Source organism: Oncorhynchus gorbuscha, linkage group LG05, assembly GCF_021184085.1.
Source record: "Oncorhynchus gorbuscha isolate QuinsamMale2020 ecotype Even-year linkage group LG05, OgorEven_v1.0, whole genome shotgun sequence".
Lineage (NCBI taxonomy): Eukaryota > Metazoa > Chordata > Actinopteri > Salmoniformes > Salmonidae > Oncorhynchus > Oncorhynchus gorbuscha.
Genome location: NC_060177.1, coordinates 32328972 through 32348971, shown reverse-complemented (window position 1 = coordinate 32348971; position 20000 = coordinate 32328972). Strand labels below are relative to the sequence as shown.

The following is a 20000-nucleotide window of genomic DNA, read 5'->3' as shown; positions in this document are numbered from 1 at the left end:
CAGACAGACAGACAGACAGACAGACAGACAGACAGACAGACAGACAGACAGACAGACAGACAGACAGACAGACAGACAGACAGACAGACAGACAGATTACCATTTGTAAGATAAACCCATTCCTGCCCCAGTTTAAATTACACTGTGTTTTTCTTTTTTGATTTCCATTTGCGCATAATGCTCTCTCTCAGCATGTTTAAGTTATATTATTAGCGTGTGAGCGTTTCTCGAGATATTCTTTTTTCTTCTCGCTTTTTTTCCCTCCCTTTTATTTCAGTGGGGATTCTCGCCTCCCGATGCATTAGCCTCCTGTAATTGACAAATGATCTTTAGATGGTCTGGAGATTGAGAGGCAGCTCTCTAGACTGGCTACAGTATAGGGCTGCATTACTGTCGTCTATTTGGGACAGGGGGTGATCAGGTCACTGTGCCATCCAGACCCCTAATCCTCTCTCTCTCTCACAGCTCATTGTGTGAAATAACAAATGGCTGGGCAGCTCCTAGCACAAAGGGCTATCACCACATTATTCAAGAGAAGCCGTGGAGCCTTGCCAGGGTCTGCTGTTAGGAGGGGAGGGAGAAAAACATCTGCGTATTGTGATTTGCCATTTATAATTGGCTGGTGATGCTAAATGGTCGGTGGCCAGAACTTTTTTAAACGCGGCTGCGTTCGGGCCGATGTATCGCTAATGACAGATCGCCACGAACGCTTGGGAACAGAATGGTGCTCATGTAAAGGCTAGAGAAACACAAATATGTTTATGTGTTCAATCCAGAGATGTTTGGATGAGTCAGAGGTCATAGTACAGAAGTTTGACTTTGTAATATAAATATATGAAATAAATGAAAGGGAAAAGATAGGAGTGGGACAGAAAGATGACTGATGACTATACGCTGTGGCTATAAAGCTATGCTCGAATCCCTGTGACTATTTTATAGAGGACACGCCCTCTGTTTGTAAGCCAGAGTAGCTGCCCCCCAGTCTGATCAGAGCAGTATTTCTGAGGTATGGGATGACAGGGCTCATGGCTGATACTCCTGTTGGTAGTGAGAGAAAGATACCGGGCTGGTTCTCAGGGGGAGCTGTCCTCTACATAGTGCGCTCAACGAAAGATACTATTTGATAAAGACTCCACTCCCCAAAGCCTCCATAAATAATGAAAAGTTAATGAAGAGGTAACTTAATGATGTAATGAATATCACTCGAGCAAGGTCACGCCGAAGGGGGAAAGTTGGTGGGCTTTCTAAAAGCCATGAGATCTGTTGTATGAGCCTGTCTGTGGGCCTGTTGTGTTCTTTCTGGTCGGTTGTGCAGTCTAACCTTGCTTACAGTAAGTGTACTGTGTGTGTGTGTGTGTGTGTGTGTGGTGTGTGTGTGTGTGTGTGTGTGTGTGTGTGTGGTGTGGGTGTGCGTGTGGGTGTGCGTGCGTGCGCGTGCGTGTGCAGCCCAGTGGAGGGACTGGATCTAGTGTTGAACTGGTGATTAAAAATTGAGAGGGTTTGAATGACACCGATGAGAGTGTGTCGGAGCCAGGTGCGATCGATAGTGCTCTGGGTGGCGTGCACTGTGTGTGTGGACCATAAACCATGCCATCCCAGGTCTTCAATGATCAGCAACCAATGTTCTCTATCACCAGTAACATTTAACATCAGATTGATCTGTAATATGAAGTAGCCTGTATTTACCCCTGATATAATTTTATGTAGTGTTGGGACTTGCCCCAAGATTATATTTTCAACCAAAATTGTTTCCCCCTGTGTCCTGTACTTAAAGATGAATGGACATTTGGTCCATGTGTGCTGGTGACATGACCCTGCAGAATGGATCCAGTTTCAGCGCTCTCGTCTCAGTCCGAGAAGTGCTTACTTGGCGGTGGCCAGGTGGCCTGTTCGATCTGTTTCCCTTTGTCTGAGGTAAAGAAATGTCTGCCCTGACTCCCTATGCTGTGAGGCTGAGGTAAAGAAGTGTCTGCCCTGACTCCCTATGCTGTGAGGCTGAGGTAAAGAAATGTCTGCCCTGACTCCCTATGCTCTGAGGCTGAGGTAAAGAAGTGTCTGCCCTGACTCCCTATGCTGTGAGGCTATGAGGCTGAGGTAAAGATGTGTCTGCCCTGACTCTCTATGCTGTGAGGCTGAGGTAAAGAAGTGTCTGCCCTGACTCCCTATGCTGTGAGGCCAAGGTAAAGAAGTGCCTTCCCTGAATCTCTATGCTGTGAGGCTGAGGTAAAAAAGTGCCTTTCCTGAATCTCTATGCTGTGAGGTTGAGGTAAAGAAGTGTCTGCCCTGACTCTCTATGATGTGAGGCTGAGGTAAAGAAGTGTCTGCCCTGACTCTCTATGCTGTGAGGCTGAGCTAAAGACGTGTCTGCCCTGACTCTCTATTCTGTGAGGCTGAGGTAAAGAAATGTCTGCCCTGACTCTCTATGCTGTGAGGCTGAGGTAAAGAAGTGTCTGCCCTGACTCTCTATGCTGTGAGGCTGAGGTAAAGAAGTGTCTGCCCTGACTCTCTATGCTGTGAGGCTGAGGTAAAGAAGTGTCTGCCCTGACTCTCTATGCTGTGAGGCTGAGGTAAAGAAGTGTCTGCCCTGACTCCCTATGCTGTGAGGTTTCTACAGCACATGCGATTGGGGGAGGGGGGATGAATAAGGCTACACTAAAGCCCAGATCTGGTAGTATGGCTTCGATCTGTTGTCGGGGTAGACCACATTAGCATAGTGTTGTCAGGCAGGTTGTGGTAAAAGGCTGTGTGTGTGTGTGTGGATTTGCCAATGTATGAAACTAGGTGTGGGGATGATGGTCTGAGGACTTGTGAGGAAGGTGACAGAGAGAGCGAGACAGCCTGTGTGCTGCAGAACAAACCTCTCACATGGGCTTTGCCTTGCTCCAGGCAGGACCAGGGTCTGTGCAGGTTATACAGATTGTTTGCACACACACACATGCCGTTACGCTAGAACTCAACTCCAATGCAATGTGGGAATAGCATGATTTGTAGCACAAGTGCAAACACGTTGCTGAGCGGTTTCCTAATGTGCCTGGAGAGACTTGGGGGTCTCCCTCTCTGGCGAGTTTATAGATGACTGGTGTGTCTGTGCCCGTGTGTCATGGAGACACAATCCACCCGTCTCGTTTCCCTTAACAAGCCTCAGGTCAGACTGCCTGGCACTCATCTACCCTTAAGCACAAGTCAAGCTATTAAACAGATGGAGTCAGTACTGAGAAGAGTTTTTTTTTTCTCCCTGCTTTATTTAAACTACTCAAATGTAGCTAGTCAACCTCGGATATACAGTATGCACTATTAGGATAGTAGGGTCTTAGTAAATATGCTCAAGTAGCTGCAGACAGCAGACAGAGGGAGTGAAAAAGAACACCTGAACTCAGAACAGAAAGGAAGCGACTAGCAAGGTCGGGTGGCTGTGTAGCAGGGCACACATTCAAAGAGGGCAAACCCAGGCTTTCAGAAGTCCCGTCTGCACACAACAGCACAGCCCCGGGCCCTTAGATGGCCAGCGATTCATCGGAGATATTCACCCTGTGGTTATCATAGAGGACAGGGCATGTCCCATGGCCAACTCCTGTGGGACGGCTGTGGGTTACAAGGTTGAACGGCGGTAAAGAGCGTTCTATTTGGAACAGAGAATGAAAAAGCCTTTTAACCAACATTCATATCTGGGATTGGGTTTTTCTTTTCTTTGAGGGGCAAGCGGATGTTTTTTTCTTCTTACACAGGATAAGTAAGGTTGCACATTAAATAGAACCTTTTTGAATTTTGTTGTATAAAAGTGAGTGTCTGTATGGTGGCTTTTTAACAAGGCATGGAGTACAGTACATGTGACTGCTGAGGTGTGACCAGTCCACCCTTTTCACCATCCTTGATTGTCAGCATCCTTTGCTGTATATTTCTAAAAAGCAGAACAGTAAGGAGCAACACAGGTGTGATAGGCGGTGCATGTGTACGTGTTAAAAGCAAGCCTCCTTGACTGGAAGCTTCTTGGATGTGCCCTGTGTTCTACCACCACCGGACTCACTATGATGTGTCACACTTAAATTGTGCATGCTGGTGTAATGAGCATCAGTCATCAGAAGACACCATTCAAATGATATCTGCTCCGGAATCTGATCCTGTCTAGTGTTGTGTCTCCACAAACAATAACTCACTTTTACTTTCAGCCTGATCCTGTCTAGTGTAGTCTCTCCACACACATAACTCACTTTTACTATCAGCCTGATCCTGTCCAGTGTTGTGTCTCCACAAACAATAACTCACTTTTACTTTCAGCCTGATCCTGTCTAGTGTTGTGTCTCCACAAACAATAACTCACTTTTACTTTCAGCCTGATCCTGTCTAGTGTTGTCTCTCCACACACATAACTCACTTTTACATTCAGCCTGATCCTGTCTAGTGTTGTCTCTCCACACATACAACTCACATTTACTTTCATTCTGATCCTGTCTAGTGTTGTCTCCACACACATAACTCACTTTTACTTTCAGCCTGATCCTGTCTAGTGTTGTGTCTCCACAAACAATAACTCACTTTTACTTTCAGCCTGATCCTGTCTAGTGTTGTGTCTCCACACACATAACTCACTTTTACTTTCAGCCTGATCCTGTCTAGTGTTGTGTCTCCACAAATAATAACTCACTTTTACTTTCAGCCTGATCCTGTCTAGTGTTGTGTCTCCACAAACAATAACTCACTTTTACTTTCAGCCTGATCCTGTCTAGTGTTGTGTCTCCACAAACATAACTCACTTTTACTTTCAGCCTGATCCTGTCTAGTGTTGTGTCTCCACACACATAACTCACTTTTACTTTCAGCCTGATCCTGTCTAGTGTTGTGTCTCCACAAACAATAACTCACTTTTAATTTCAGCCTGATCCTGTCTAGTGTTGTGTCTCCACAAACAATAGCTCACTTTTACTTTCAGCCTGATCCTGTCTAGTGTTGTCTCTCCACACACACAACTCACATTTACTTTCATTCTGATCCTGTCTAGTGTTGTGTCTCCACAAACTATAACTCACTTTTACTTTGAGCCTGGTCCTGAAACCACACAGAACCTGCCAAAGTCACCCTCTTAGACAGCCAGACACACAGTGACCCCCACAGCCTTGGAGGTCTCCAGACAACCTTGATGTGTGTTTTTGGTTTGTGGATATGCCCGTTTGCAGTGTGTGTGTGTGTGTGTCTGTGTTGGGGATACTGGAAACCACTTTTTCTATGGGTAGATATTAGATATTACTACTCCAATAAGCTGATAATAAGCATTTGCTGAGCCAACTATTATTTTTGTATCACTTCTGATGAAGTGTAAACATTCAATCTTTCCATCAAATTCCATTAAACACAGTGAGAATGCAAACATGCACGTGCACTCTTTAAAAAAAAAACCAAGCAGTGAATTTAAACAGCCGTGCGTGGACATAAATAGTTGAATCTGAGCTCCATAAATCATATGGAGAATGTACATTTGGCCTGGGTAAGGCCTTCGAGTTCACACCCGGATCCTGTAAACATGTTTTTTAGCCGGTCGCGTCGAGTCTTAAGAGACTGCCGGTAATCAAAAACAATAACCGCTCTAAAGCGTAAACTCTTCAAAAAGTCCTGGAGAAGTATGAAATAATAATCTGTGTGTGGGCCCAGGCGAATGCTGAGAACGCAAACATTTCACGATGAAGTTGTTTAAATAAAGGCCTTGGCATAGATGGCTGAGAGATAGGACATGCTGCCTTAATTACACACGGCCATAAAAAATAAACCGGCGGCGCAAAGTATGACTCGCCGTTCAGCAGGGTTTAACCTATAAAATGCCAGCGAGGTGTGTACTTCAGATGTGAGAGGGGATGTATTGTTTGGAGAGAAAACAACAGGCTCTGAAGGAGAAAAGAAATATCCGCACCAAAAAAAAACAAAAAATGAAAGACTGTACAATCAACAAAGAGAGCAGTGTTTACTCTGAATTTAAAGACTTTCAAATTCTTCCCCCGCCATTGCGAGGCATTACAGAGAGAAAATAGACCAGCTAAGCACCCCGTTTATTGTTCTTAAACTCTGTGAAAGGTAATATGCTTTAAAGGCACGGTAAATGTATTGGTGTTGCCGGAGTTTGCGCTTATGGACGGTGTAAGTGAGTAAAGTTACATTAGCCTTTGGAGAGAAATAGATTATTTTTCCTGAAGCATGGACTTAAGTTTCTACTGCTGGGTGGGCCCACTCCTCTTTAGTGGTGTTAACATAAGAATAGAGGGTTGGCTAGAGGGTGAGGAGGGGTTAGCTGGTTGAAATTATTCTGCCCCTCCACTGCTGCATCGCAGGGGCTGTTGTTATCCACTTATAACATCAGACGTCCACTCTCTCTCTTTTACTCCCTCTGTCTCATCTCTCTCTCTCTCTCTCTCTCTCTCTCTCTGTCTCATCTCTCTCTCTCTCTCTCTCTCTCTCTCTCTCTCTCTCTCTCTCTCTCTCTCTCTCTCTCTCTCTCTCTCTCTCTCTCTCTCTCTCTCTCTCTCTCTCTCTCTCTCTCTCTCTCTCTCTCTCTCTCTCTCTCTCTCTCTCTCTCTCTCTCTCTCTCTCTCTCTCTCTCTCTCTCTCTCTCTCTCTCCTCTCTCTCTCTCTCTCTCTCTCTCTCTCTCTCTCTCTCTCTCTCTCTCTCTCTCTCTCTCTCTCTCTCTCTCTCTCTCTCTCTCTCTCTCTCTCTCTCTCTCTCTCTCTCTCTCTCTCTCTCTCTCTCTCTCTCTCTCTCTCTCTCTCTCTCTCTCTCTCTCTCTCTCTCTCTCTCTCTCTCTCTCCGTCTTTGTTCCACTGTGTCGTAGAGCAGTTAGGGCATCAAATCGGGGCCTTTACATACCAGTCTTATTTTGTAATGCCTGACTCAGCCCTTGGCACACCTCTGTCCCAGATCTCCACAGGCGCGTGGCCTACAATGTGACGCGACGTCACGCCGGCGTGGAATTCTCAACCCACGAGAGGATAAAACGTCTCTCCTGTTCACAGCCAGAAGGCCCAGAGTAGGCACACACACACGACACAAGACAGGAACTCTTAATCACGTTTCATCCTCCAGTCTTAAAGCCCTGGATCTGAATGGTAATTCACCTTAACGCGAGCCATAGTCTGGGGGAGTGGAGGGGACCGGGACACTCTTAAGCATGGAGGAGGAATGCAGTTAGATGTAAATGTTTGTGTACGTTCTGCGTACGTCTTGGAGTGCAGGGATGGTGCTTAAAGACATCTGGATGCAATGAAATGCCATTTGTCTAAACAAAAGTGAGCCCCGTCTCTCTGCCTAGCAAGCCACCCAACGTGCGCTCTGCTTTTACTACATGTTTGTGCAATGTTTTCTAAAGTACTATATTGAAAAATGTTTCATTGCAACAGTGTTAAGCTTTCCAACATGAGATGGTTTTCCTTGCTCCAATTTCCCCCTAGATAAACACAGAGGCCATTGGAAATAGCTGTGCACTTGATGATTGACTGAAAAGGCCTACGATATGACTGAAAAGGCCTACGATATGACTGAAAAGGCCTACTTTGATATGACTGAAAAGGCCTACGATATGACTGAAAAGGCCTACGATATGACTGAAAAGGCCTACTTTATGACTGAAAAGGCCTACGATATGACTGAAAAGGCCTATGTTATGACTGAAAAGGCCTACTTTATAAATGAAAAGGCCTACTTTATAAATGAAAAGGCCTACTTTATGAATGAAAAGGCCTATTTTATGACTGAAAAGGCCTACGTTATGACTGAAAAGCCTACTTTATGACTGAAAAGGTCTCCTTGATGACTGAAAAGCCATACTTTATGACTGAAAAGGCCTACTTTAGTGCTGGTCTAAAGAAGAAAAAGACCAAAAACGTTGTCATTGGATTGACCTTTTAGAATAACAGTAATATTATTTTCAACTTCTGGAGCGCTATTCACGGCATAAAGAATCTCAAGAAGGACAAGCAATTTGGAAAACAACAGCATCAATCATGAGATGTCAGTTCATGGATTGAGTTGTCATTGGAGGGAGGTGGTCAAAGGGGGAGATCAAGCAAAGATGGTCTCTGGACCGTCATATATAAACAAGCTCAGAACATCGGAGGCCTTACCAAGTGTAAACTTATTTTTAGAAAATATTTTTTCATGCATGAGCTAGTTTTGTGCCACCCCCCAGAACAATCTGGACATCAGCTAAGTTGTACAGTGCTACAGCGTATCCGTCAAGATCGATTTCACTCCCTATTGTTCCACATCGTTGGTGATCTGCAGATCAGACCAACAGTAGAGAAAGAGAGAGAGTGAGAGAGAGAGAGAGAGAGAGAGAGAGAGAGAGAGAGAGAGAGGTGGCATGCGTGTGCATGAGAAGCACACCTATAGATTTATCAGCTCTTTCGTTCTATTTAAACAAATAGTCTTGGAGCCTTGGAAGGCAGTGTAGGGACATGCCTAGGATAATAAGCGTCATGGAATCTAATCAGATTTATAAGAGGAATTGATTGTTGTGTGGCAGGAGGAGCAGGAGTGGGGTTGGCAATAAGCTGAAATTTAAGTGTTAATTTTTATGCTAATCCGCTGGCATCTCCGTGTGATGCAATTTGGTTCCCTGCACCGCAGATATGAAATTGTCCTGCTCACAGAGAAAATGTCAGCTTGCCAGACCCTGAAAGCTTGTTATTTATTAGGTATGTTTCTATTAGTATGTGTCACAGTTGTTAGAGAGCCACATGCACACGTATAGACACACACGCAGGCGCGCAGCGCGTGCACTCACACACACACACACACACACAATGGTGCTTCATGCTTGTTCCGCCCAGCTCTCGGCCTTAAAATCGTCTCAGCTCACTGGCTGCAACACTGGGGCATTAATGTATTATCATATATCGGGGTGGTCCTTGCCCTCTGGACAAAAGGCTATTTAATACAATTTAATGACATTCCCAAGCAGGAGAAAGGGAGGGAGACAAGGAGGCAGAGCCTAGATGAAAATAGCATCTGTGTTTCTCATGGCTCACCCATGCAAACATTTCCGCTTAAGATGTGTGACTTCTCTCCTTTCTCTGGCAGAAAGGGGAGAAAAGAGGGAGAAGCTAATTGCAGGGAGAAAAGAGGGAGAAGCTAATGGCAGGGAGAAAGGGGAGAAAAGAGGGAGAAGCTAATGGCAGGGAGAAAGGGGAGAAAAGAGGGAGAAGCTAATGGCAGGGAGAAAAGAGGGAGAAGCTAATGGCAGGGAGAAAAGAGGGAGAAGCTAATGGCAGGGAGAAAGGGGAGAAAAGAGGGAGAAGCTAATGGCAGGGAGAAAGGGGAGAAAAGAGGGAGAAGCTAATGGCAGGGAGAAAGGGGAGAAAAGAGGGAGAAGCTAATGGCAGGGAGAAAAGAGGGAGAAGCTAATGGCAGGGAGAAAAGAGGGAGAAGCTAATGGCAGGGAGAAAGGGGAGAAAAGAGGGAGAAGCTAATGGCAGGGAGAAAGGGGAGAAAAGAGGGAGAAGCTAATGGCAGGGAGAAAGGGGAGAAGCTAATGGCAGGGAGAAAGGGGAGAAAAGAGGGAGAAGCTAATGGCAGGGAGAAAGGGGAGAAAAGAGGGAGAAGCTAATGGCAGGGAGAAAGGGGAGAAGCTAATGGCAGGGAGAAAGGGGAGAAAAGAGGGAGAAGCTAATGGCAGGGAGAAAAGAGGGAGAAGCTAATGGCAGGGAGAAAGGGGAGAAAAGAGGGAGAAGCTAATAGCAGGGAGAAAGGGGAGAAAAGAGGGAGAAGCTAATGGCAGGGAGAAAGGGGAGAAAAGAGGGAGAAGCTAATGGCAGGGAGAAAGGGGAGAAAAGAGGGAGAAGCTAATGGCAGGGAGAAAGGGGAGAAAAGAGGGAGAAGCTAATGGCAGGGAGAAAGGGGAGAAAAGAGGGAGAAGCTAATGGCAGGGAGAAAGGGGAGAAAAGAGGGAGAAGCTAATGGCAGGGAGAAAGGGGAGAAAAGAGGGAGAAGCTAATAGCAGGGAGAAAGGGGAGAAAAGAGGGAGAAGCCAATGGCAGGGAGAAAAGGGAGAAAAGAGGGAGAAGCTAATGGCAGGGAGAAAAGGGAGAAAAGAGGGATAAGCTAATGGCAGGGAGAAAAGAGGGAGAAGCTAATGGCAGGGAGAAAGGGGAGAAAAGGGAGGGAGAAGCTAATGGCAGGGAGAAAGGGGAGAAAAGAGGGAGAAGCTAATGGCAGGGAGAAAGGGAGAAAAGAGGGAGGGGAGAAAAGCTAATGGCAGCGAGAAAGGGGAGAAAAGAGGGAGAAGCCAATGGCAGGGAGAAAGGGGAGAAAAGAGGGAGAAGCTAATAGCAGGGAGAAAAGGGAGAAAAGAGGGAGAAGCTAAGGGCAGCGAGAAAAGAGGGAGAAGCCAATGGCAGGGAGAAAGGGGAGAAAAGATGGAGAATCTAATGGCAGGGAGAAAGGGGAGAAAAGATGGAGAAGCTAATGGCAGGGAGAAAGGGGAGAAAAGAGGGAGAAGCTAATGGCAGGGAGAAAGGGGAGAAAAGATGGAGAAGCTAATGGCAGGGAGAAAGGGGAGAAAAGAGGGAGAAGCTAATGGCAGGGAGAAAGGGAGAAAAGATGGAGAAGCTAATGGCAGGGAGAAAGGGGAGAAAAGAGGGAGAAGCTAATGGCAGAGAGAAAGGGGAGAAAAGAGGGAGAAGCTAATGGCAGGGAGAAAGGGGAGAAAAGATGGAGAAGCTAATGGCAGGGAGAAAGGGGAGAAAAGAGGGAGAAGCTAATGGCAGGGAGAAAGGGGAGAAAAGATGGAGAAGCTAATGGCAGGGAGAAAGGGGAGAAAAGATGGAGAAGCTAATAGCAGGGAGAAAGGGGAGAAAAGAGGGAGAAGCTAATAGCAGGGAGAAAGGGGAGAAAAGAGGGAGACGCCAATGGCAGGGAGAAAGGGGAGAAAAGATGGAGAAGCTAATGGCAGGGAGAAAGGGGAGAAGCTAATGGCAGGGAGAAAGGGGAGAAAAGAGGGAGAAGCTAATGGCAGGGAGAAAGGGGAGAAAAGAGGGAGAAGCTAATGGCAGGGAGAAAGGGGAGTAAAGAGGGAGAAGCCAATGGCAGGGAGAAAGGGGAGAAAAGATGGAGAAGCTAATGGCAGGGAGAAAGGGGAGAAAAGATGGAGAAGCTAATGGCAGGGAGAAAGGGGAGAAAAGAGGGAGAAGCTAATGGCAGGGAGAAAGGGGAGAAAAGAGGGAGAAGCCAATGGCAGGGAGAAAAGGGAGAAAAGATGGAGGGCTAATGGCAGGGAGAAAGGGGAGAAAAGATGGAGGGCTAATGGCAGGGAGAAAGGGGAGAAAAGAGGGAGAAGCTAATGGCAGGGAGAAAGGAGGGAGAAGCTAATGGCAGGGAGAAAGGAGAGAAAAGAGGGAGAAGCCAATGGCAGGGAGAAAGGGGAGAAAAGAGGGAGAAGCCAATGGCAGGGAGAAAGGGGAGAAAAGATGGAGAAGCTAATGGCAGGGAGAAAGGGGAGAAGCTAATGGCAGGGAGAAAGGGGAGAAAAGAAGGAGAAGCTAATGGCAGGGAGAAAGGCGAGAAGCTAATGGCAGGGAGAAAGGGGAGAAGCTAATGGCAGGGAGAAAGGGGAGAAGCTAATGGCAGGGAGAAAGGGGAGAAAAGATGGAGAAGCTAATGGCAGGGAGAAAGGGGAGAAGCCAATGGCAGGGAGAAAGGGGAGAAAAGATGGAGAAGCTAATGGCAGGGAGAAAGGGGAGAAGCTAATGGCAGGGAGAAAGGGGAGAAAAGAGGGAGAAGCTAATGGCGGGGAGAAAAGAGGGAGAAGCCAATGGCAGGTAGAAAGGGGAGAAAAGAGGGAGAAGCTAATGGCAGGGAGAAAGGGGAGAAAAGAGGGAGAAGCCAATGGCAGGGAGAAAGGGGAGAAAAGATGGAGAAGCTAATGGCAGGGAGAAAAGGGAGAAAAGAGTGAGAAGCTAATAGCAGGGAGAAAGGGGAGAAAATATGGAGAAGCCAATGGCAGGGAGAAAGGGGAGAAAAGATGGAGAAGCTAATGGCAGGGAGAAAAGATGGAGAAGCTAATGGCAGGGAGAAAGGGGAGAAAAGAGGGAGAAGCTAATGGCAGGGAGAAAAGGGAGAAAAGCGGGAGAAGCTAATGGCAGGGAGAAAGGGGAGAAAAGATGGAGAAGCTAATGGCAGGGAGAAAGGGGAGAAAAGAGGGGAGAAAAGAGAAGCCAATGGCAGGGAGAAAGGGGAGAAAAGATGGAGAAGCTAATGGCAGGGAGAAAAGGGAGAAAAGAGGGAGAAGCTAATGGCAGGGAGAAAAGGGAGAAAAGCGGGAGAAGCTAATGGCAGGGAGAAAGGGGAGAAAAGATGGAGAAGCTAATGGCAGGGAGAAAGGGGAGAAAAGAGGGAGAAGCCAATGGCAGGGAGAAAGGGGAGAAAAGATGGAGAAGCTAATGGCAGGGAGAAAAGGGAGAAAAGAGGGAGAAGCTAATGGCAGGGAGAAAAGGGAGAAAAGCGGGAGAAGCTAATGGCAGGGAGAAAGGGGAGAAAAGAGGGAGAAGCCAATGGCAGGGAGAAAGGGGAGAAAAGATGGAGAAGCTAATGGCAGGGAGAAAAGGGAGAAAAGCGGGAGAAGCTAATGGCAGGGAGAAAGGGGAGAAAAGATGGAGAAGCTAATGGCAGGGAGAAAGGGGAGAAAAGAGGGAGAAGCTAATGGCAGGGAGAAAAGGGAGAAAAGCGGGAGAAGCTAATGGCAGGGAGAAAGGGGAGAAAAGAGGGAGAAGCCAATGGCAGGGAGAAAGGGGAGAAAAGATGGAGAAGCTAATGGCAGGGAGAAAGGGGAGAAAAGATGGAGAAGCTAATGGCAGGGAGAAAAGAGGGAGAAGCTCATGGCAGGGAGAAAAGGGAGAAAAGAGGGAGAAGCTAATGGCAGGGAGAAAAGATGGAGAAGCTAATGGCAGGGAGAAAGGGGAGAAAAGAGGAGAAGCCAATGGCAGGGAGAAAGGGGAGAAAAGATGGAGAAGCTAATGGCAGGGAGAAAGGGGAGAAAAGAGGGAGAAGCTAATGGCAGGGAGAAAGGGGAGAAAAGAGGGAGAAGCCAATGACAGGGAGAAAGGGGATAAAATATGGAGAAGCTAATGGCAGGGAGAAAAGGGAGAAAGAAAGGGAGAGAAGCTAATGGCAGGGAGAAAAGAGGGAGAAGCCAATGGCAGGGAGAAAGGGGAGAAAAGATGGAGAAGCTAATAGCAGGGAGAAAGGGGAGAAATGAGGGAGAAGCCAATGGCAGGGAGAAAGGGGAGAAAAGATGGAGAAGCTAATGGCAGGGAGAAAGGGGAGAAAAGATGGAGAAGCTAATGGCAGGGAGAAAGGGGAGAAAAGATGGAGAAGCTAATAGCAGGGAGAAAGGGGAGAAATGAGGGAGAAGCCAATGGCAGGGAGAAAGGGGAGAAAAGATGGAGAAGCTAATGGCAGGGAGAAAGGGGAGAAAAGATGGAGAAGCTAATGGCAGGGAGAAAAGAGGGAGAAGCTAATGGCAGGGAGAAAGGGGAGAAAAGAGGGAGAAGCTAATGGCAGGGAGAAAGGGGAGAAAAGATGGAGAAGCTAATAGCAGGGAGAAAGGGGAGAAAAGAGGGAGAAGCTAATGGCAGGGAGAAAGGGGAGAAAAGATGGAGAAGCTAATGGCAGGGAGAAAAGGGAGAAAAGAGGGAGAAGCTAATGGCAGGGAGAAAGGGGAGAAAAGATGGAGAAGCTAATGGCAGGGAGAAAGGGGAGAAAAGAGGGAGAAGCTAATGGCAGGGAGAAAAGGGAGAAAAGCGGGAGAAGCTAATGGCAGGGAGAAAGGGGAGAAAAGAGGGAGAAGCCAATGGCAGGGAGAAAGGGGAGAAAAGATGGAGAAGCTAATGGAAGGGAGAAAAGGGAGAAAAGAGGGAGAAGCTAATGGCAGGGAGAAAGGGGAGAAAAGATGGAGAAGCTAATGGCAGGGAGAAAAGGGAGAAAAGAGTGAGAAGCTAAGGGCAGGGAGAATTAGAGAGGATTGAGAAGTCTAGATATGAATATCCATAAAGACAGTGTGCTGTAATTCAGGCCTTAATGCTGCATACAGTTACATGTCACAGACGGCATTGCTCTCCAAGGGCCATTAAGTGATCCATTTCCACAGTCGCACGGTGATGTCATCCGCACGAGACAGCAGAGGGACAGTGACAGCCAGGCGCTGTCTTTGAGTTTCATCCAGCTCTGACAGCTTCCTGTCAAGACGCCTCTCTCCTTTGAAACACCTATTCTCTCCGTCTCTCGTGTTCAAACTGTTTCTCACTCTGTCTACTCCCCATTCACACTGCTGTTCTGTGTGCCAGTCCCTGAATCCAGTTTATATTGTACACTGGGCGTAGTAACAGAGTAAAAGGTTTGGATGCAATTCACATATAGGTCAATTAAATGCACCAACATCTGCTCTCTCCTAGCCATTTGCATATAGTATTCATATGTTAATGATGTCCCTTGTTTTTTGTGTTTGTGTGTGTTTTTTCTTTTTTTTTTGTTGCAATTCCTCCCCTCCCCATTTCTTTGTAAAAAAAAAAAAGGTTCATGCTTCCTAAAACCGGATACAGCCATCTTATTTTTACTTCCCCTCTCACTAATGCTTCAAGGAAAGAGTTTCTTGAGCAGACAAGTGCCGGCGTTGTTCTGTTGCCATGCCCCTGATTTCAAAAAGAAGAAGCCTTTTGCTGTAGTGGGAAGGCCTCCCTTTTCCAAAGCAGCTTAATGCCTTATAAATCAATGATGACACAGATGGACCAGCGATAATCTATTTAGAATGCCTCACAGCAAATATTGTCGTACAGATGATTAGAGATTGAGCTATTTTAACTCACCCCCTTAAAAAAAAAAAAAATCTTCTGCTCATTTTAATACTTTGAATTATAGGGGGGGGCTTCACAAGTTTGGTTCTTTTGAAATAAATCTCAAACATTAGAAAAGGGGTCTAATGTGTGAACGTCTGAAGTCTGCCTTCTCTTTGTGGCGTTATGGGTGGGGATAAGGGAACAAAGAGCATATGAAGAGAGTGGTGGTCTGTTGCCAAAACCATAATGACAACGCATGTTTCTTTAACCAGAAAAGGGGGGTCCTTTAATGGAATTGTGTCTGAGGGTGTAAATGGCGAAGCTAGAGGCCTCAGTCTCTTTTATGGTTGATGGCTCCCGATTTAGCGTGAGGAGGAGGAGGAGTGAGAAAATGAAGTGGAGGTTGTCAGATGTGGCAGCTGCTTGGAATCCTGATAAATATAAGCCCTTATTGATCGGATGAAAATGAAAGATCCCAGAGTGCCGTGCAGTATTTAGCATCTTGTCTGCCGCGCGTCAGCGATGGCCTTGCCTTGGAGGGATAGATTTTCAGCCCGCTGCAAGGCACGGCTTTGATTTCATCTTTAACCTTTTTCGGCTGCATTTCCTTGACCTCTGCGCATCGCTGCCTTTCAGTGAATTTGTTACATTTCACTTGACATCATCTCCCTCTCTCTCTCTCTCTCTCTCTCTCTCTCTCTCTCTCTCTCTCTCTCTGTCTGCCCCTCTCTCTCTCTCTCTCTCTCCCTGTCCCCCTCTCCCTCTCTCCCTGTCTGCCCCTCTCTCTCTCCCTGTCTGCCCCTCTCTCCTCTCTCCCTCTCCTCCCTGTCCCCCTCTCTCCCTCTCTCCCTGTCTGCCCTCTCTCTCTCTCTCCCTCTCTGCCCTCTCTCTCTCTCTCTCCTCTCTCTCCCTGTCCCCCTCTCTCCCTCTCTCCCTCTGCCCCTCTCCCCTCTCTCTCTCTCTCTCTCTCTCTCTCTCTCTCTCTCTCTCTCTCTCTCTCTCTCTCTCTCTCTCTCTCTCTCTCTCTCTCTCTCTCTCTCTCTCTCTCTCTCTCTCTCTCTCTCTCTCTCTCTCTCTCTCTCTCTCTCTCTCTCTCTCTCTCTCTCTCTCTCCCTGTCTCCCTCTCTCTCTCTCTCTCTCTCTCTCTCTCTCTCTCTCTCTTTCTCCCTTTCCCTGACAGGAAAGAGACACATCCTTCTCTCTCGTCATTGCTGTGTGCTGTAGTGACTCAGTGGCTCTCTGCCTGGGTCTCCTCCTGACAGACAGGCTCCAGACCTCAGTTAGTGTGTTAAGGTATGCCTCACACCTTCTGTCACTCTCTCTCTTTGCCACCATAGGTTTCTGCTAATGCTTGTAACTTTGTTACAATCTGGATTGTGATAATCTACCATAATCACCAGCCATCTAAAAACACACTGAACGTCGCTCAGTTACCCCCACTGAGACATGCCTGTTCCAAATCTCCCCCTCCCCTTGTGCCACCTCTCCGATGTCACTATACTTCCACTTCATGACTACCCACCTTATTTATTTTTCATTTATAAGAGCCAGCTAGCAATATAACATGGAAAATGTGGGACGAATCATGAACAATTTATGTTTTGGCATTAGTGTAATTGAATTCTCCTCGTATATCACAGGGAGACGTTTCAGGCTTGAATTAAACGAGAGGTACGGATCCATGAAAATAAGGCTCCCTTCCTTGTCTTTTGAACAACGCTCCCTTTCTCTTTTAGATGGATGATAAATCCCCTGTGAGGGAGCCTGCAACAGCTGTTGGCAGACAGGCTAGATATGAGAATAGCAGCATAGGATGAGCGAGCATTAAAAATTAATACGCTATTTAGCCTAGGTGTATTTTAGGTATTTGACATTTTCATGTCCGGGACAGACTCAATTTATTCATAGTGCAGAAAAAAAAGAAAAAAAAAAGAAGAGAAATGGTGAGAAAGAAGCGTAAGTGAAGGCCATTCTGTTTTTATGGTCACTCATTCCCTACAGTAGTGATCCGCGTGAAGGCTTAAAGCACACTGTCTGTGTCTATGGAGGAGACTAAAGCTCGTTATGGCTGGAGTAATAATTAGCACACTGCAGAAAGGAAGTGATTTGCCTCTTAAAGCCCTCCAATATATATTTTTTTGTTTTTGTGATGCTTCCCTTTTCATTCTCTCTTTACACTGACTGGGAAAGCTACACGCACACAAAAAAAATATTTAAAAAATAAGCAGGGACATTGGGTCGTGTTCTTTAAAAAAAAAGTTGGTAGGGTATCTAGCTAGGCCCAGGCCCCAGACAGTGAAAGTGGAATTCCCAGACCTCATAGTGATTAATTACTAATGCTCCTCTCGAACATCTCCCATATCCCTCACGATCTAATCGCACTGAAATCTAAGACATGTCCTGTAAGGAAGGATCTGACTATAAGAGCCACCTCACTCAACCACCCTCCCTCCATCTACGTCCCTCTCCCTTCCGCTGTCTGACTCACACTCTTCTCTCTCTGTCTGTGTCACTCGCTTTTCCCTTCTGCTTCACACACTATTCTGCATGTATCCTTTGACTCTGTCTCTCCATATGTTTCTCTTATTGTTTCTTCTGTACCCCCCCCCCCCTCTCTTTCTTTCATTTTCTCACGCTTCCAATCGTCATATATACACTGTTATTACCCTGGGGAATATTTAGCAGTAACATGTTAAACACCGCATACCGCCCTCTCGTCTTGACTCCGAACACAAACCTGGAAGGCACAAAACTGGAGAAGCATGTGTAAGTACACCGTGCAAATGATCACGAGGATAAACATAAAGCTTTCATTTAGCGGTCTAAACCTATTACGGGATCGCTAAATCTCAAGCCTGGGATCGTTTTTGGAGATATCTCTCCCGACTACAAGTAAAAATGGGGATCGAAAGCCATTCCACATTTAAAGGAGATGGAGGGACGTTGGAAGCGACAGTCTCAACAACGTCCTTCATTTTCAGATGTCATTGATTTCACATTGCTGGAGTTGAATGCTACTAGTGCTTGAGACAAGGGCCCGTGTTACCTGCGGCTTTGTCGCGATACACTCGTAGAAAATGCTAAACGTTCGAAAGCTGTTAGTAGAAAATATCCTCAAGCCCTTCAGTCTCTCGGGAAAAAAAAGAAAAAATGACACAGAAACATTTCCAATGTCAGTGACATCAATGCGCAGGATTGAGTGATCATTTTTAGCCTAGCCGTGTGTTTTTGTGACGGGAACGTGGAGTTCTTGCCGGACTGTGACAGTACGACATATGCAGATAGTTGGCCTCCCTTGGTCCATAGGGGTTTACCAGGGAGCTGCTTCTCTGTGGCGCGAGGTTTTCAGTGTCAGAGCCAATGTGCCTTTGAGGCCGTATCCTAGCAGATTAGCGTCTCTCCTTATCATTCAGATCAAGCCCGGCTCCCTTTGAAAACATATTGTACACATCTACCCCTCCCCTCCCTGCCGTCGTCCATGACAACAATCTGTAGGCGTGATGTCTGTCTCAGAGGAGCAGTTGGAGCCCTTGACAGATACCAGGTCTGGCGCTGGAGTCAAAAGCAGGCACGTCCGTCCTCCTCCCTACCCGGCGCAGGGGAGAGAGAGAGACTGTCAGACGACAGAGGGGACCGAAGGCGGCTGGGCTGGGGGGCCTGGAGCCCAACACTCAAGCCCTTCATCATCCTCCTATGATAGCAGGGGTAATTGATATATGGGCACAGCCGTCTCTTCCCCTTCGCGTGTTAAGGTCGACTTATCTACATATCACCCCCGATTTCTCCACTCCCATTATATTTCCTAGATGTTGACTGACTGCTGAGGGTGGTGTGTGAAATGAAACCCAGAGAGAAAGAAGAGAAAAGTGCTTTTATTCCGGCGCCTAACCCCGCCTGTTATCAAAGTAACTTTGAGCTTATTAGCGACAAAGGCCCCCCCCCCCCCCCCCTTCCTGCTTTGTACGGCCGTGTACGCCGGCGCTTCCTGAATTAAACTGCTGGCTTCCTGTTCTTTTATATGCATGGCCACATCTGGGGAGCCTGCTCACAGCCCTGCTGCCTAATAACAATCACCTTCCCTTTCAGTCCCCACTGATTGTTTCTAATTCACTCTGACAGATAGTGGCTGACAAGCCGCCCGCGCCTCCCTCCCTCCGTGACCCCGGATCACTCACCGCACTTATAAGGCCTGTCATTTTTAATATTTGATTTCAGTTTTAAGTTATGTGTTTTACCCAGATGATGAAATCAGTGTTTAACTGAACACAAAATGGATCTCCCCTCTCCCTTTTCATCTTCAATCTCTCCCTTGCCTGCCCTCTTTGCCTTTTCTCTCTCTCCTTCTCTCCTCTGTTTATGGAGATTGGCAGCGAGGAGGATATGAGAGATAATATAGGCACACAGACACAGGAATGCGCACAGCCACAGACGGACACACAAAGACACAAAACTCACAGACACACGGACACACTGCATTTTACGTTGTGATCTGCCAGTGGGTATTGTAAATTTTCTCAGTATCTAGAAGTCCAGCAACAGGACTTGATGTGTGGCCATTGACAAATATCCAATGTTGTATATGTCCTCAGGCCTGCAAGTTACTTAGTTTCCGACATTCTTTGCTTTCCATTGATTGCCAATAAAGGTGTTTAGACATGAGTAAAATGCATATCAGGTGGACGGATCACTAAATGAACGGATAGATTCATCGACAGGTAGATGGATGACATTTTGCAGGGCAATCCATGTTGTCCGTCAATAAAAAAAACACAATTTAGAGTTAAATGAAAATAAGCAATTACTTAGTTAGCCGGTTCAATAGTTTGCTACCCACATACTTCACAGAGCTTTATATATATATATATATAGAGAGAGAGATAGAAGAACAGGAATGAGAAGACCAAAGAACGAGAGATCGAGAGATCCATTGCGACCTTGTGCCTACTACACCCACCCACTACACCCACCGTCTCAAATAGACACATCCAACGTCTTATCAACACATTGACTGTGTGTTCCCCTCACAACAACAAGACAACATCTCCAAAACTCATCCAGGCAACCAACTTATAAACACTCTGCACCTCTATCACCCCGACGTACCCAGACACCATCTCCAAAACACACCCACTTCATACCGCCAAGGCATTGTGTCATTCCGGGACACGACGGTGCCTTGGGCATGCCCGATTCCA

The 20000-nt window shown here is 46.7% G+C and overlaps 1 protein-coding gene across 5 annotated transcripts in view; it reads left to right on the top strand.

Moving 5' to 3' along the window:
- Positions 1–20000, top strand: part of LOC124035841 (zinc finger protein 536-like) — a 206448-nt gene that overhangs the window by 53497 nt on the left and 132951 nt on the right. The window contains exon 1 of one of the 5 annotated variants that reach the window (XM_046349628.1): positions 16066–16098. The exons of the other annotated variants lie outside the window; for them this stretch is intronic. The gene's annotated coding sequence lies outside the window, so the exon portion shown is untranslated. Of the gene's footprint in view, positions 1–16065; positions 16099–20000 lie in introns of those variants that run through there. 5 annotated transcript variants of the gene reach the window in all.